Below are 16,052 nucleotides of genomic sequence, written 5' to 3' on the forward strand. Positions count from 1 at the left end.
TTCAGCTATTTTTTTTTAGGAAAAGGGACAACCAATGTATACTGGTCCTATGAGTATAGAATTAATGTCACTTAAACTTTTCCAGTCTCGTATTAGGGATGGGCATCTGTTTGACTTGTTTATACACAATGATGTATGATGGAAACGAATGTATTATCCAGTCTTCAAACAGTGCAAAACACATGAACCTAGCCAATTGCTTAAATGTAAAATATGTCATCGTCTTAAATCTGGCTAAAATGTTTGACACTCGACGTAAGAAAGCAACTGTAAGTTTCTTAAGTAGTCTACAGGGAGATGGAAATCTATATGAATTATTTGCCAGCCATCAGATCTTGGATTCATCTGAGTTAACAGTATGTCAGTACTTTGATATTCGATTGAAAATATTCAAAAATTGACTGGCTCAAACATGTCAGCTGGATGTCTGTGAACTAGAGTTAATGTTGATTGATTTGTAAAGTTGTGTATTTGAGGTTCTCTGGGCCATTTGTTTGTTAGTTGTCTTTGTTTGTTAGTCTGTTTTCCAGAACATAGAGGTTTTGGTGGTTGGTATTGTCTATTGCACTGGTAATTATCTTAAGTTATTCCTGGTATCCTTCTTATGAATCATTTTTCTTTTAACATTCTCAACAGGCCTAACTTAAAGATTTGTCACTATATATGTCATTATATGATGGTAGTAGCCAATTTATATGTCATGATGTTTTGTGGTGTCATGTCATGTCCAAGTTAAAATGACCAACAACCTTAACCAAAAAGATATATTGTAACAAAATGTCTTATACATAGATGTTGATAACAACCCTAAATTATATGGTACTGATGCCTTATCCTAACCAAACTTGTAACAAGATGGAAAAAGAAACTAATTACAAAATGTACGAGAAGCATCAATAAAACCTTTGATAAAAGTTAAGGACTCTAGTCTAGTATGGACTCTTAATATACCCGGTACATGTATTTCATACTTTTCTTGCAATCATAAATAAAACCTACTCATATCAAATAAATGACAACTCTATACAAAATGAAATATTCAAGTCAAAGACCTAAAGTGTTTATTTGGTTAAGTTAAGATTAATACTCTTATGCCAGTTATGGTAAACACCACCTATCTCTCTAATTGTGTTTGTCCATCAAAATTATCAATATCACCTCTATATTTCTACTATTAATACTTAATTTATGATCATTTGATATGACATGTCATGAAAGAAAAGTTATCGTTGACAAAACTTTCCAATCCCTGTTCAACATGAAATTAGGTTTACCTACTTATTCATTATAATATACTTAGGCATGGAATGTGGTTGACAATACAGTGTCAACCTATCTTAAAAAATTATATCAAAAAAAACTTCTGTTTGATTCAGACAAAAATTTGATTTCTTCTCAAATCATGATGCATTAACTTTTTTTTTGCATTCTTCAGGCAATTGTTTCTTTTTGATTCCATCTAGATGCAAGTTGAATAAAATGACAACTGTTGGTCAAATATGCCAAGAAATGATATTAATTGACATTTTTACAGTTACTTTGCCAGGTTATATATTTTTTTTTAAATTGGAAATAAAACAAATATAATTTTGAATCGTTTATGTATTGTTTTATCAAACTTACTAATGATAAAAGTCATTAATATATGGCACTGATGTGAGAAACCTTTTTTCACAAATAAATCAAAATTTACCAACAACTATCTAAAATTTTCACAGCATATACATGGATGCCATTCAGGATAAAATTTACCAAAAACATATGATGAAAGCAAAATTTTATTTTTATCTTATGTTTTTTGAACCTTTATTTTCTGCATGCAGAATAGTATGATCTGTGAAATACATTATGTATAATAATAATGTTAGTATTACCGTCTAATAACATAGGTTTTCATCTGACATCATCAGATATAATTCTCATAAGATTGTGTTAATTGGAAAATGAACAAATGGCAAATTAAAGAAATATTTTGGGAAATTTGTTGATAATTTGATTTGTACACAAATAAGATGTAGTATGATAGCCAATGAGAATCTTTAAACAGATACTCTTTTAATTCAATTACTGAAAATTGAAAAATATGAATATGAACTAATAATGATATATTTATAAAATTTTCTCCCACTAAATTCTAAGAGTTACCTGTTTTGACTAATGAAAAGCATTTTTTCACTATTTCTCAGTTATCTAAAGAGCATAAAACATTATCCAGGAACCATGATTATTTTATGATCACCAATCTTACAAATATTTAATCCCAAAGTTATAAATTCACTGATCTACCATGATATTATCCAAAGAGAAAATAAAACACTTCAACAGTATATGATATACTTTAAATATGGTTTTCTGGCTACTTCTTCAAACCTTAAAGAACTTCAAATATTGATATCTGTTAATGTGATGTTTATATTGACTTTTCTGTTGATAAAAATGGTCTAAAGAAAATTGACTTATTATATTCACAGACTATACACAGAGGAATTGACAAGTTCAGTTTTACAAATACCATCCAAGTTGTACTATAGGTCTTTATACATTTATGTGTTAACATTATTGATCATTTCCCAGCCTTTTATTGTTCCACCATACAGATCTTAAATAAAGACATTTTACCGTGTTCTTTTCACCAAGAGATTATTATATTCACGGCACAATGATCACTATATATATATCGTGTATTAAATTGGAAAAATTCCAGCATGAACAAAAATAATATGTAAAGACAATAAGATATTTAAACTGAACAGAATTAGTTTTGTTAATTTATATTCAATAAAAAGATTTAACTTTTAGAATGAGAGGTCGATCAAACACAAATGAGTCAAAACCTAATTGTATATTTTTTGTGAAACCTTAGAGAGTCAACAATTATAAGCAAAAACCATGTACAAAATAGGTCTTTAATAAACTTTTCTAATTGAATATAACAATTGCCATGAAATATAAGCTACCAAAAAACAGTACTTTCTTCTTGTTTATGGATATCTGATATGCTTTTAAATATGTATATACATAGTTAACTAGGTGAAATTATGGTCAGTGGGCCATACTAATTTTCAGGGATGACATCCATGTTTCCTAAAAGAGATTCATCATCTTGACATCTATTTTTTAACGGAAAACTCAATACTAAAATTTACGATAAAAGAGATAATTTTTCATTTCCTATTGTTAATAATCCATTTTTAGATGGTGACCTTCCCTTGGCACCATCCTATGGCTATGGCGTTTATATATTTTTACTTATTCGATTCGCTTGTGTATGTAACAATGTGTTTGATTTCAATGAAAGAAATCTTTGTATTACTGAAAAATTATTACACAAGTGTTTTGGCAAACTTGTCAAAACATTCACTAAATTTTATCATCGGTACAAGGTCATCATTCGTAAATATAAATCAACATGCAGACATCTTATACGTTCAGGTATTTCACATCCAATCTTTTACGGTAATATTCTATAAAAAGCACAAAAATGTCGTCATTCACCTCAAAAGCTAACCAAACCTTTAAACAGACTTATTCAGAAGTGATATAGTTACAATACTGTTGTCAAGTCATTATAGATGGCATTTTTTGGAAATAATATTGATTCACTCATAGGGTCTTTGCATCAGAAATAAACACATTTATTCTAAAACCAATTGTTAGCATGATATGGGTTATGTTCTTATCGCATATTTTATGGTGGTATGATACTAAACCCCTAACGGGAGGGATTGTGCTTGATTTTCATATGAAGAAGACATAATCTTTCAGTCAGACTCAGAGGTCTGGAGCTGGCACGTCAGTAACTGCTAGTAGTCCTTTGTTAATTTATTTTGATTATTGTCATTTTGATTAGTTTCTTCTGTTACCTATTCTAACATCAGACTCAGACTTCTTTTGAACTGAATTTTACTGTGTGTATTGCTGTGTGTTTGTATATTCCACATTGGCTAGAGGTATAGGGGGAGGGTTGAGATCTCACAAAACAGTTTAACCCTGCCGCAATTTAGTAAATGTTTTGACTAGTTTGTGATATCGAAAACCATGGTGTAATAATTTTTCAGTAATACAGAGGTTTCTTCCATTAAAATCAAATACATTGTTACATACACGAGCGAATCAAACAAGTTGAGATATATAAACACCATAAGATGGTGACAAGGGAACGTCTACATGCATAGCTAACCTTTATTGCTGCTTTAATATGAGGTAGGTGTTACCTGTGAAAAACATTGAATTTGTATAAAAAGCTATGCAAAACAGCTTTATTTTTTTCAAAAATCATTTATAAAATAATTTTGAAACTAATTACAAAGGATATATCAATTAATTTTACTCAATGTAATGACATCACAAAAATCATATGAAAATAACCAGTTACATACATGTATATACATATTAAATGGAAATATGGTACATGTAGATACCACATATATCATAATCATGGTCTTTATGTATATGATTGATGCTTGAACAATAAAATAACTGGGTTTACAAAATGGTTTACCAAAAATTTATGAATTTCTCGCATAAATTCTGTTGAAAGGAGAGCTGAAATACAAACCGTTCCTGATGTTGGTCATGCTATGAGACATTTTACTTATGATGTCATTTCTTATCTTATTAAATTATCATATATTATAATTTTATGGTAGCTGTACATGGAAGCAAAGAAGATAGGCACATCAGCATGTTATTAATCTGCTTAGTGCATTTATAAAAATCTCCATTATAAATCAGGTGAGTATGCTCTGAAAATTGAAATTGTTTTGCAATATTCCTATCTCATACAAGAGTGCACACACTGAATGTCTTGCCTGCTTTACTATTCATAATCAATGTTATGTTGATAGTCGTAAAGATATGTTTTACTACAGGTATCATATAAACTTAACATTATCAATGATACATGAAAATGAGGTCAAGGTCATATAAACCAAGCCAGGCAGCCTTTTATAGCTGACTATGCGGTATTGGTTTTGCTCATTGTTGAAGCCTGAACGTTGACCTATAGTTGTTAATTTCTGTGTCATTTGGTCTCTTGTGGAGAGTTGTCTCATTGACAATTAGACCACATCTTCTTATTTTTATATGTACACCTTACAATCATTTCATACATCAAATATACTTGACACAATTGTTTATACATGTAGTATCTTCAAAACAGACTTATCAAGGAACACTTATATAATTAACCTTGACCAATGAACCATGAAATGAGGTCAGGGTTAGATGAACCCTGCCAGATAGACATTTTAGTCTTAGATACATGATTTTTTTTAAAAGTTGTTATTGGCTTTGAACTAGCTGTCAGTAACTGTGAGTACTCTCAGAACTGTACTTTTGTTTCTTTTTGGTTGTGAGGGATGTATAAATTCCCTGCCACGTCAAAGGTTTGTTTTTGTTAGATGTTTTTTCTGCTTGGTATTGATCTAATGAGTTAAGCCTTTTTCAACTGATTTTCATAGTTTGTTCAAATGTTGTGCCGTTACACCACTGTCCTAGGTTAGGGGAGGTTTGTGTTTAACCCAGCAACATGCTCTTTGTCCCTGTCCCAAGTCAGGAGCCTTGGCCTACTTTGATTTGTCCAACTTGGGTTGACTAGAGTTATAAAATCAGAGCTAATGTGCATGTGTGCAGCCTTCCCAAATCAAAGTGAAAACTCTACTAGAGTTGACTCGCAAAGTGGAAGATATGAGTATATAACAGCGGTGTTGTTAATTTTCATTTTATGTTTACATTTATAACATTAATATATCAAAGAACAAGTAAGGGGAATGAATTATCGTAATTAATTCAAAGTACCGAAATTATGTCTTTTTCTGTTCTTTTGATAAACATCACTGACAGTATTTATGTTCTGGACAATATAAGTACTTACGCATATGGTCGGACCAAATGAGTATTTACTCGTTTTAGATATTAACGAACAGGACCATATGAGTATTTAGACCATATAGGTATTTTTCGAATATATTCTAAATGGACTTTTTTCTTTTTCCCCCCGTTATTTAGATAATTTAATTTTTTAATTCTTTTAAATTTTACCTTTTTTCACTTAATTGAAGTGTGTTTGTTCCTATTCATACAATCTTACAATAACAGTAGTTCATACATAAAAACAAAAAGGGACAGCACATTTAAACTACTGTGATAAATAGGAGCATGAACACATTAAAGATCATTAAATAGTTAAAAATAATTTAAGATATTAAAACAGATATTTACTAAAATTAAATTAAAACATCAAAATAAAGGAAATACCCCAAGTACCTGTGATTTAATATTAACAGTTGACTTCTTGTTAAAAGGTACATTTAAATATTTCTTGAAGTTATATTCCAAAGTCAAAATCGACAGATATTGTGTTTTGTAAGGACAAGTAGAAAATTACCATGTAAAAATGCTTAAACTTAAATTTTAATTTGAGTAAAATTATCTTTATTTCATTAATCATGTAACAATGGTTGCCATTTGATGTAATAAGTCACAATTAAAAACTCTTAATTAATGACACCTTGAAGGTTTGTACATTAGGCAACGTCCATCGTATAAAACACCCCGACAATACGCGTATGGTCGAACCATATGGTCATGACCATTTGCGTATGGTCCAAATACTCAAATGGTCCGGAAAATCTTCACATGAAAAATATTTGTTAATGCCAAAATCCAACCAAAATATAAATTTCAATTATTTTTTTAAACAGGCCTTTTCTTTGGCTGTATTTTGTATAATACTCTTTTTTGCTGTTCTTGTTGGTAAGCATTTTGTAACTCTTCAAACCTGCCTCAACCCAGGGTTGATAGAGAGTTAACTCGGGTAGGTTCAAATGGTCAAACTCGGGGGGTTTCTATTGAAAATCCACAAACTCTACTAACCAGAGTTAGACGAATAGAAGTAGGCCCTGTTGTTATATTTGTTTTTTTCGTAAATTGTTTTGTTATAAATTAGGCTGAAAATTTTCTCAATTAAATTGTTTCATATTTTTCAAGTCTGGGTCTTTTACACGTCATGTAGCTGACTATACTGTCATGGTATTTCTCATTGTTGAAGGCTATATGGTTGCCTCTAATTGCTTACATCCACTTCATTACAACTTTGGTTAATAGTTGTCTCATTGACAATTATACCACATCTCTTTATTTTACATGTACACTAAAGATGACCTATTACTTGTAGTATCTTAAAAAAAAATTACCTTAATACCGAAACTTAACATTGACCAATAAACAATGAAAATGAGGTTAAGGACAGATGAATCATCAAAGATGATACCTGCAAGACAGATATGTACATATCACAATCTGTCCATACACCAAATATAGTTGACCTATTGCTTAAGGTATAAGAAAAACAGATCAAAACACAAAAACTTAGCATTGACCAATGATTGAATGAACCGTAAAAATGAGGTCAAGGTCATATAAAATCTGTCAGACTGACATGTACCCCTTACAATCATTCCATACACCACATATAGTTGACCTAATGCTTTTAGTATACATATATATGAGAAACGACCTAATCATCTAACTTTAACCTTGATCAATGATCCATGAAATGAGGTCGAGGTCAGGTGAACCCTGACATGTATCCTATTAGTCATAACAAGTAACAAATTCACATGACAAACAGCTATTTTTTTTCAAGTTGTCGCTGAACCATGAGGGCAAGAACAATGGACATTTGATAGACGGAAACTTTGTAACATAAGGTATCTGCATACAAGGTATGAATCATCCTGGTCTTCTACATTTTAAATACATGTATAAAGATTTATACTAATAGTTTACGCTGGCGCCGCTGGATAGTAATCCCTATGTCTCCAATACTTGTGACTTTTGTTGCAGGCAAGACAAAACAATTTGTAAGGGGTTCAGCGTAACTCTGTGTCTTGTCTACGATTGCTGTTGTCAGTGTAAAAGTGTAATGTTGACTTAAAAAGTGAGTCCGTTTAATGATAAAATACAGAATTAAAAAAAAAAATGAAGCGTTTTCTTTAGATGCTATTTCTTGATCTTGAAGATTAGCTTCTGTCTAAGTTTCATAACAATCCATGAAGGTTTATCATGTCAAAAACATTTAATCCAAGACTGTCTGTAAATGTTAACTGTAATCAAGAGTGCATACGCTGAAATGTCTCGCCTGCTTTACTGACCATTGATTTTATGCTGAAAGTCTTAAAGATAAAGGTTTTACTAAAAGCATAACAGAAACAACATTTTTCAAGATCTACGACAATGAGGTCAAGGTCAGATAAATCGTGTCAGACAGACATATACACCATACAATTTTTTTATACACCAAATATAGTTGACCTATTGCGTATGCTAATTGAAAAACAGACTAAAACACAATAAAATGCTTCGCTGGGGCACAGCTTGATACGACCGCAGAGGTCGAACCCTGAACAGTTGGGGCAAGTATGGACACAACATTCAAGCTTGATACAGCTCTGAATTTGGATTGTTATTAAATATTTGACACAGCATAGGTTTCTGACACAGAAAGAATGTGGTCTGAGAACTTGATTTTTTTTAATTTACCTATTATGGTCCAATGTCCAAAATCAAAATACATGGTTAGATTCAGCATATCAAAGAACCCCATATATTCAATTTTTGTTAAAATCAAACAAAGTTTAATTTTGGACCCCAACTTGGACAAACTTGAAAACTGGGCCCATAATCAAAAATCTAAACACATGTTTAGATTCAGCATATCAAAGAACCCCAAGAATTCAATTTTTGCTAAAATCAAACTAAGTTTAATTTTGGACCCTTTGGACCTTAATGTAGACCAATTTGAAAAACGGGACTTAAAATTAAAAATCTAAATACACGGTTAGATTTGGAATATCAAAGAACCCCAATAATTCAATTTTTGATGAAATCAAACAAAGTTTAATTTTGGACCCTTTTGACCTCAATATGAACCAATTTGATAGCGGGGCCCACAAATAAAAAATCTAAATTCATGGTTAGATTCAGCATATCAAAGAACCCCATATACTCAATTTTTGTTGAAATCAAACAAAGTTTAATTTCGGACCCCAACTTGGACCAACTTGAAAACTGGGCCCATAATCAAAAATCTAAACACATGTTTAGATTCAGCATATCAAAGAACCCCAAGAATTCAATTTTTGTTAAAATCAAACTAAGTTTAATTTTGGACCCTTTGGACCTCAATGAAGATCAATTTAAAAAACGGGACCCAAATTAAAAATCTAAAAACACGGTTAGATTTGGCATATCAAAGAACCCCAATAATTCAATTTTTGATGAAATCAAACAAAGTTTAATTTTGGACCCTTTTGACCTCAATAGGAACCAATTTGATAGCGGGGCCCACAAATAAAAATCTAAATACATGGTTAGATTCAGCATATCAAAGAACCTCATATATTCAATTTTTGTTGAAATCAAACAAAGTTTAATTTTGGACCCCAATTTGGACCAACTTGAAAACTGGGCCCATAATCAAAAATCTAAATACATGTTTAGATTCAGCATATCAAAGAACCCCACATATTCAATTTTTGTTGAAATCAAACAAAGTTTAAATACTGGACCCTATCTTGGACCAACTTGAAAACTGGGCCCATAATCAAAAATCTAAACACATGTTTAGATTCAGCATATCAAAGAACCCCAAGAATTCAATTTTTGTTAAAATCAAACTAAGTTTAATTTTGGACCCTTTGGACCTCAATGAAGATCAATTTAAAAAACGGGACCCAAATTAAAAATCTAAAAACACGGTTAGATTTGGCATATCAAAGAACCCCAATAATTCAATTTTTGATGAAATCAAACAAAGTTTAATTTTGGACCCTTTTGACCTCAATAGGAACCAATTTGATAGCGGGGCCCACAAATAAAAATCTAAATACATGGTTAGATTCAGCATATCAAAGAACCTCATATATTCAATTTTTGTTGAAATCAAACAAAGTTTAATTTTGGACCCCAATTTGGACCAACTTGAAAACTGGGCCCATAATCAAAAATCTAAATACATGTTTAGATTCAGCATATCAAAGAACCCCACATATTCAATTTTTGTTGAAATCAAACAAAGTTTAAATACTGGACCCTATCTTGGACCAACTTGAAAACTGGGCCCATAATCAAAAATCTAAACACATGTTTAGATTCAGCATATCAAAGAACCCCAAGAATTCAATTTTTGCTAAAATCAAACTAAGTTTAATTTTGGACCCTTTGGACCTTAATGTAGACCAATTTGAATAAAATGCTTCGCTGGGCGCAGCTTGATACGACCGCAGAGGTCGAACCCTGAACAGTTGGGGCAAGTATGGACACAACATTCAAGCTTGATACAGCTCTGAATTTGGATTGTGATTAAATATTTGACACAGCATAGGTTTCTGACACAGAAAGAATGTGGTCTAAGAACTTCAATTTTTTTAATTTACCTATTATGGTCCAATGTCCAAAATCAAAATACATGGTTAGATTCAGCATATCAAAGAACCCCATATATTCAATTTTTGTTGAAATCAAACAAAGTTTAATTTTGGACCCCAACTTGGACAAACTTGAAAACTGGTCCCATAATCAAAAATCTAAACACATGTTTAGATTCACCATATCAAAGTACCCGAAGAATTCAATTTTTGTTAAAATCAAACTAAGTTTAATTTTGGACCCTTTGGACCTTAATGTAGACAAATTTAAAAAATGGGACCCTAAATTAAAAATCTAAAAACACAGTTAGATTTGGCATATCAAAGAACCCCAATAATTCAATTTTTGATGAAATCAAACAAAGTTTAATTTTGGACCCTTTTGACCTCAATATGAACCAATTTGATAGCGGGCCCACAAATAAAAAATCTAAATACATGGTAAGATTCAGCATATCAAAGAACCCCATATATTCAATTTTTGTTGAAATCAAACAAAGTTTAATTTTGGACCCCAATTTGGACCATCTTGAAAACTGGGCCAAAAATCTAAAATCTAAATACATGTTTAGATTCAGCATATCAAAGAACCCCATATATTCAATTTTTGTTGAAATCAAACAAAGTTTAATTTTGGACCCCAACTTGGACCAACTTGAAAACTGGTCCCATAATCAAAACTCTAAACACATGTTTAGATTCAGCATATCAAAGAACCCCAAAAATTCAATTTTTGTTAAAATCAAACTAAGTTTAATTTTGGACCCTTTGGACCTTAATGTAGACCAATTTAAAAAACAGGACCCAAAATTAAAAATCTGAATACACGGTTAGATTTGGCATATCAAAGAACCCCAATAATTCAATTTTTGATGAAATCAAACAAAGTTTAATTTTGGACCCTTTTGACCTCAATATGAACCAATTTGATAGCGGGCCCACAAATAAAAAATCTAATTACATGGTAAGATTCAGCATATCAAAGAACCCCATATATTCAATTTTTGTTGAAATCAAACAAAGTTTTATTTTGGGCCCCAATTTGGACCAACTTGAAAACTGGGCCAAAAATCTAAAATCTAAATACATGTTTAGATTCAGCATATCAAAGAACCCCATATATTCAATTTTTGTTGAAATCAAACAAAGTTTAATTTTGGACCCCAACTTGGACCAACTTGAAAACTGGGCCCATAATCAAAAATCTAAACACATGTTTAGATTCAGCATATCAAAGAACCCTAAGAATTCAATTTTTGTTAAAATCAAACTAAGTTTAATTTTGGACCCTTTGGACCTTAATGTAGACAAATTTAAAAAACGGGACCCAAAATTAAAAATCTAAATACACGGTTAGATTCGGCATATCAAAGAACCCCAATAATTCAATTTTTGATGAAATCAAACAAAGTTTAATTTTGGACCCTTTGGACCTCAATGTGGACCAATTTAAAAACGGGGCCCAAAATCCAAAAACTTAATACACGGTTAGATTCAGCATATCAAAGAACCCCAAGAATTCAAGAATAAAACCCCATTGAAATTGATCAAGAAATAAGCAATTTATACGAAGTATCTTCTTTTGCACAATACTGTGCAATTGAATATTTCTTGCTATTGCGCAATACTGTACAATTGACAATTTCTTGCTATTGCGCAATATTGTGCTATTGGATATTTCTTGCTATTGCGCAATACTGTTAAATTGAAGATTTCTTGCTATTGCGCAATACTGTGCAATTGAAGATTTCTTGCTATTGTGCAATACTGTGCAATTGAAAATTTCTTGCTATTGCACAATACTTATTATATAATAATTTACACATCCTGTTTGGTGTGTATCTCCTACCATATCATTATTATTTGCTTTTAAATATAAATCAGAAATAACCCAACTTAAAATGGAAAATTTTAAAAGAAAAAAAAAAGGAAAAAAAGAAAAAAAAAGAAAAAAAAAAATCCCCCCCCCCAAATTTTTTGAACCCCCTTATGATTCATCACCCCCAAACTCAATCCCAGCCTTCCCTTTGTGGTATGGTACCTTGCAGTACAATTTCAGAGAGATCCATACACTTGAACACAAGTTATTGTCTGGAAACTAGAAAAATGCTTATTTTTGGCCCCTTTTTGGCCCCCAATTCCTAAACGTTTCGGGCAATTACCCCCAAACTCAATTCCAGCTTTCCCTTTGTGATATGGAACCTTGTAGTACAATTTCAGAAATATCCAAACACTTACACACAAGTTATTGTCATGAAACTAGAAAAATGCTTGTTTTTTGCCCCTTTTTTGGCCCCTAATTCCTAAAATTTTGAGGCAATTACCCCCAAAATCAATTACAGCCTTCCCTTTGTGATATGGAACCTTGTGGTACAATGTCAGAGAGATCCATACACTTACACACAAGTTATTGTCTGAAAGTTACAAAAATGCTTATTTTTGGCCCCTTTTTGGCCCCTAATTCCTTAACTGTTGGTACCATAACCCCCAAAATCAATCCCAACCTTCCTTTTGTGGTATTGAACCTTATGGTGAAATTTCATGGAGATCCATTCACTTAAACTAAAGTTAGAGTGCGAAAACCAATGTGTCTTCGGACGACGCCGGACGACGACGACGACGACGCCAACGTCATACCAATATACGACCAAAAAATTTTTAATTTTTGCGGTCGTATAAAAACGGGACTTAAAATTAAAAATCTAAATACACGGTTAGATTTGGAATATCAAAGAACCCCAATAATTCAATTTTTGATGAAATCAAACAAAGTTTAATTTTGGACCCTTTTGACCTCAATATGAACCAATTTGATAGCGGGGCCCACAAATAAAAAATCTAAATTCATGGTTAGATTCAGCATATCAAAGAACCCCATATACTCAATTTTTGTTGAAATCAAACAAAGTTTAATTTCGGACCCCAACTTGGACCAACTTGAAAACTGGGCCCATAATCAAAAATCTAAACACATGTTTAGATTCAGCATATCAAAGAACCCCAAGAATTCAATTTTTGTTAAAATCAAACTAAGTTTAATTTTGGACCCTTTGGACCTCAATGAAGATCAATTTAAAAAACGGGACCCAAATTAAAAATCTAAAAACACGGTTAGATTTGGCATATCAAAGAACCCCAATAATTCAATTTTTGATGAAATCAAACAAAGTTTAATTTTGGACCCTTTTGACCTCAATAGGAACCAATTTGATAGCGGGGCCCACAAATAAAAATCTAAATACATGGTTAGATTCAGCATATCAAAGAACCTCATATATTCAATTTTTGTTGAAATCAAACAAAGTTTAATTTTGGACCCCAATTTGGACCAACTTGAAAACTGGGCCCATAATCAAAAATCTAAATACATGTTTAGATTCAGCATATCAAAGAACCCCACATATTCAATTTTTGTTGAAATCAAACAAAGTTTAAATACTGGACCCTATCTTGGACCAACTTGAAAACTGGGCCCATAATCAAAAATCTAAACACATGTTTAGATTCAGCATATCAAAGAACCCCAAGAATTCAATTTTTGTTAAAATCAAACTAAGTTTAATTTTGGACCCTTTGGACCTCAATGAAGATCAATTTAAAAAACGGGACCCAAATTAAAAATCTAAAAACACGGTTAGATTTGGCATATCAAAGAACCCCAATAATTCAATTTTTGATGAAATCAAACAAAGTTTAATTTTGGACCCTTTTGACCTCAATAGGAACCAATTTGATAGCGGGGCCCACAAATAAAAATCTAAATACATGGTTAGATTCAGCATATCAAAGAACCTCATATATTCAATTTTTGTTGAAATCAAACAAAGTTTAATTTTGGACCCCAATTTGGACCAACTTGAAAACTGGGCCCATAATCAAAAATCTAAATACATGTTTAGATTCAGCATATCAAAGAACCCCACATATTCAATTTTTGTTGAAATCAAACAAAGTTTAAATACTGGACCCTATCTTGGACCAACTTGAAAACTGGGCCCATAATCAAAAATCTAAACACATGTTTAGATTCAGCATATCAAAGAACCCCAAGAATTCAATTTTTGTTAAAATCAAACTAAGTTTAATTTTGGACCCTTTGGACCTCAATGAAGATCAATTTAAAAAACGGGACCCAAATTAAAAATCTAAAAACACGGTTAGATTTGGCATATCAAAGAACCCCAATAATTCAATTTTTGATGAAATCAAACAAAGTTTAATTTTGGACCCTTTTGACCTCAATAGGAACCAATTTGATAGCGGGGCCCACAAATAAAAATCTAAATACATGGTTAGATTCAGCATATCAAAGAACCTCATATATTCAATTTTTGTTGAAATCAAACAAAGTTTAATTTTGGACCCCAATTTGGACCAACTTGAAAACTGGGCCCATAATCAAAAATCTAAATACATGTTTAGATTCAGCATATCAAAGAACCCCACATATTCAATTTTTGTTGAAATCAAACAAAGTTTAAATACTGGACCCTATCTTGGACCAACTTGAAAACTGGGCCCATAATCAAAAATCTAAACACATGTTTAGATTCAGCATATCAAAGAACCCCAAAAATTCAATTTTTGTTGAAATCAAACTAAGTTTAATTTTGGACCCTTTGGACCTTAATGTAGACCAATTTGATAACAGGGTCCACAAATAAAAAATCTAAATACATGGTTAGATTCAGCATATCAAAGAACCCCATATATTCAATTTTTGTTGAAATCAAACAAAGTTTAATTTTGGACCCCAATTTGGACCAACTTGAAAACTGGGCCAAAAATCAAAAATCTAAATACATGTTTAGATTCAGCATATCAAAGAACCTCATATATTCAATTTTTGCTAAAATCAAACAAAGTTTAATTTTGGACCCTTTGGACCTTAATGTAGACCAATTTGAAAACTGGACCCAAAATTAAAAATCTAAATACACTGTCAGATTCGGCATAACAAATAAATAAATGTGGTCAAAGATTTTACAAATCTAATGCGCCATACTGTGCAATTAAAGATTACTTCTTGAAATTTTTCAATATTTGAAATTTGAAAAAAAAATAATATTTGAAGAACAATTCTTTTTAATTTCTGAAATCTGAAATGAGAAAAAATTGACCCCCCACAATTTCTTTTTATCCCCCCGCCCTTTTTTCCCCAAAAAAAATTCTTTCCCTCAAGATATAGTCATAATTTCAATTCAAATTTCCAATGGAGTTGGCAACCATAATTACCCATTTAAATTTACCATAGTGCTAACTTAATCTATTTTATAATAGAATTAAAAATATAGTGTCAAATCTTTCATATGGATTTTTTTGTAAAAAAAAAAAGATGCAACATTTGCAGATATTTTTACTGGTCTTCCTTTATAAATATGCATTTCTTTAAACATAATTTTAAAGCAGTGTAAGGGAAGTAACCAAAACATTGTATTTGGATTACCTCCCTTACACTGTTTTAAATTATCTTTATTGTTCATTAACCATTACTTTATACATAATTTAAAAGCAGTGTAAGGGAGATAATTTCAATGATGTATTTGATTTATCTCCCTTACACTGCTTTAAATTATGTTTTGTACTAAAGTATTTGTCCATTAACCAGGACAACCTTGTTTT

General features: G+C 31.3%; 1 protein-coding gene across 28 annotated transcripts in view; it reads right to left on the reverse strand.

Annotated features, from left to right (window-relative positions):
* LOC127732896 (tubulin polyglutamylase TTLL13-like) overlaps nucleotides 1-16,052 on the reverse strand; it is a 64,614-nt gene that overhangs the window by 41,237 nt on the left and 7,325 nt on the right. For 22 of the 28 annotated variants that reach the window (XM_052242097.1, XM_052242094.1, XM_052242082.1 and 19 more), the window contains exon 1: nucleotides 2,146-2,535. The exons of 1 other annotated variant lie outside the window; for it this stretch is intronic. The gene's annotated coding sequence lies outside the window, so the exon portion shown is untranslated. 5 more of the 28 variants (XM_052242105.1, XM_052242104.1, XM_052242103.1 and 2 more) reach the window with 3 other exon arrangements.

The sequence above is a fragment of the Mytilus californianus genome, unplaced genomic scaffold (genome assembly GCF_021869535.1).
Source record: "Mytilus californianus isolate M0D057914Y unplaced genomic scaffold, xbMytCali1.0.p SCAF_3, whole genome shotgun sequence".
NCBI classification, from domain to species: domain Eukaryota; kingdom Metazoa; phylum Mollusca; class Bivalvia; order Mytilida; family Mytilidae; genus Mytilus; species Mytilus californianus.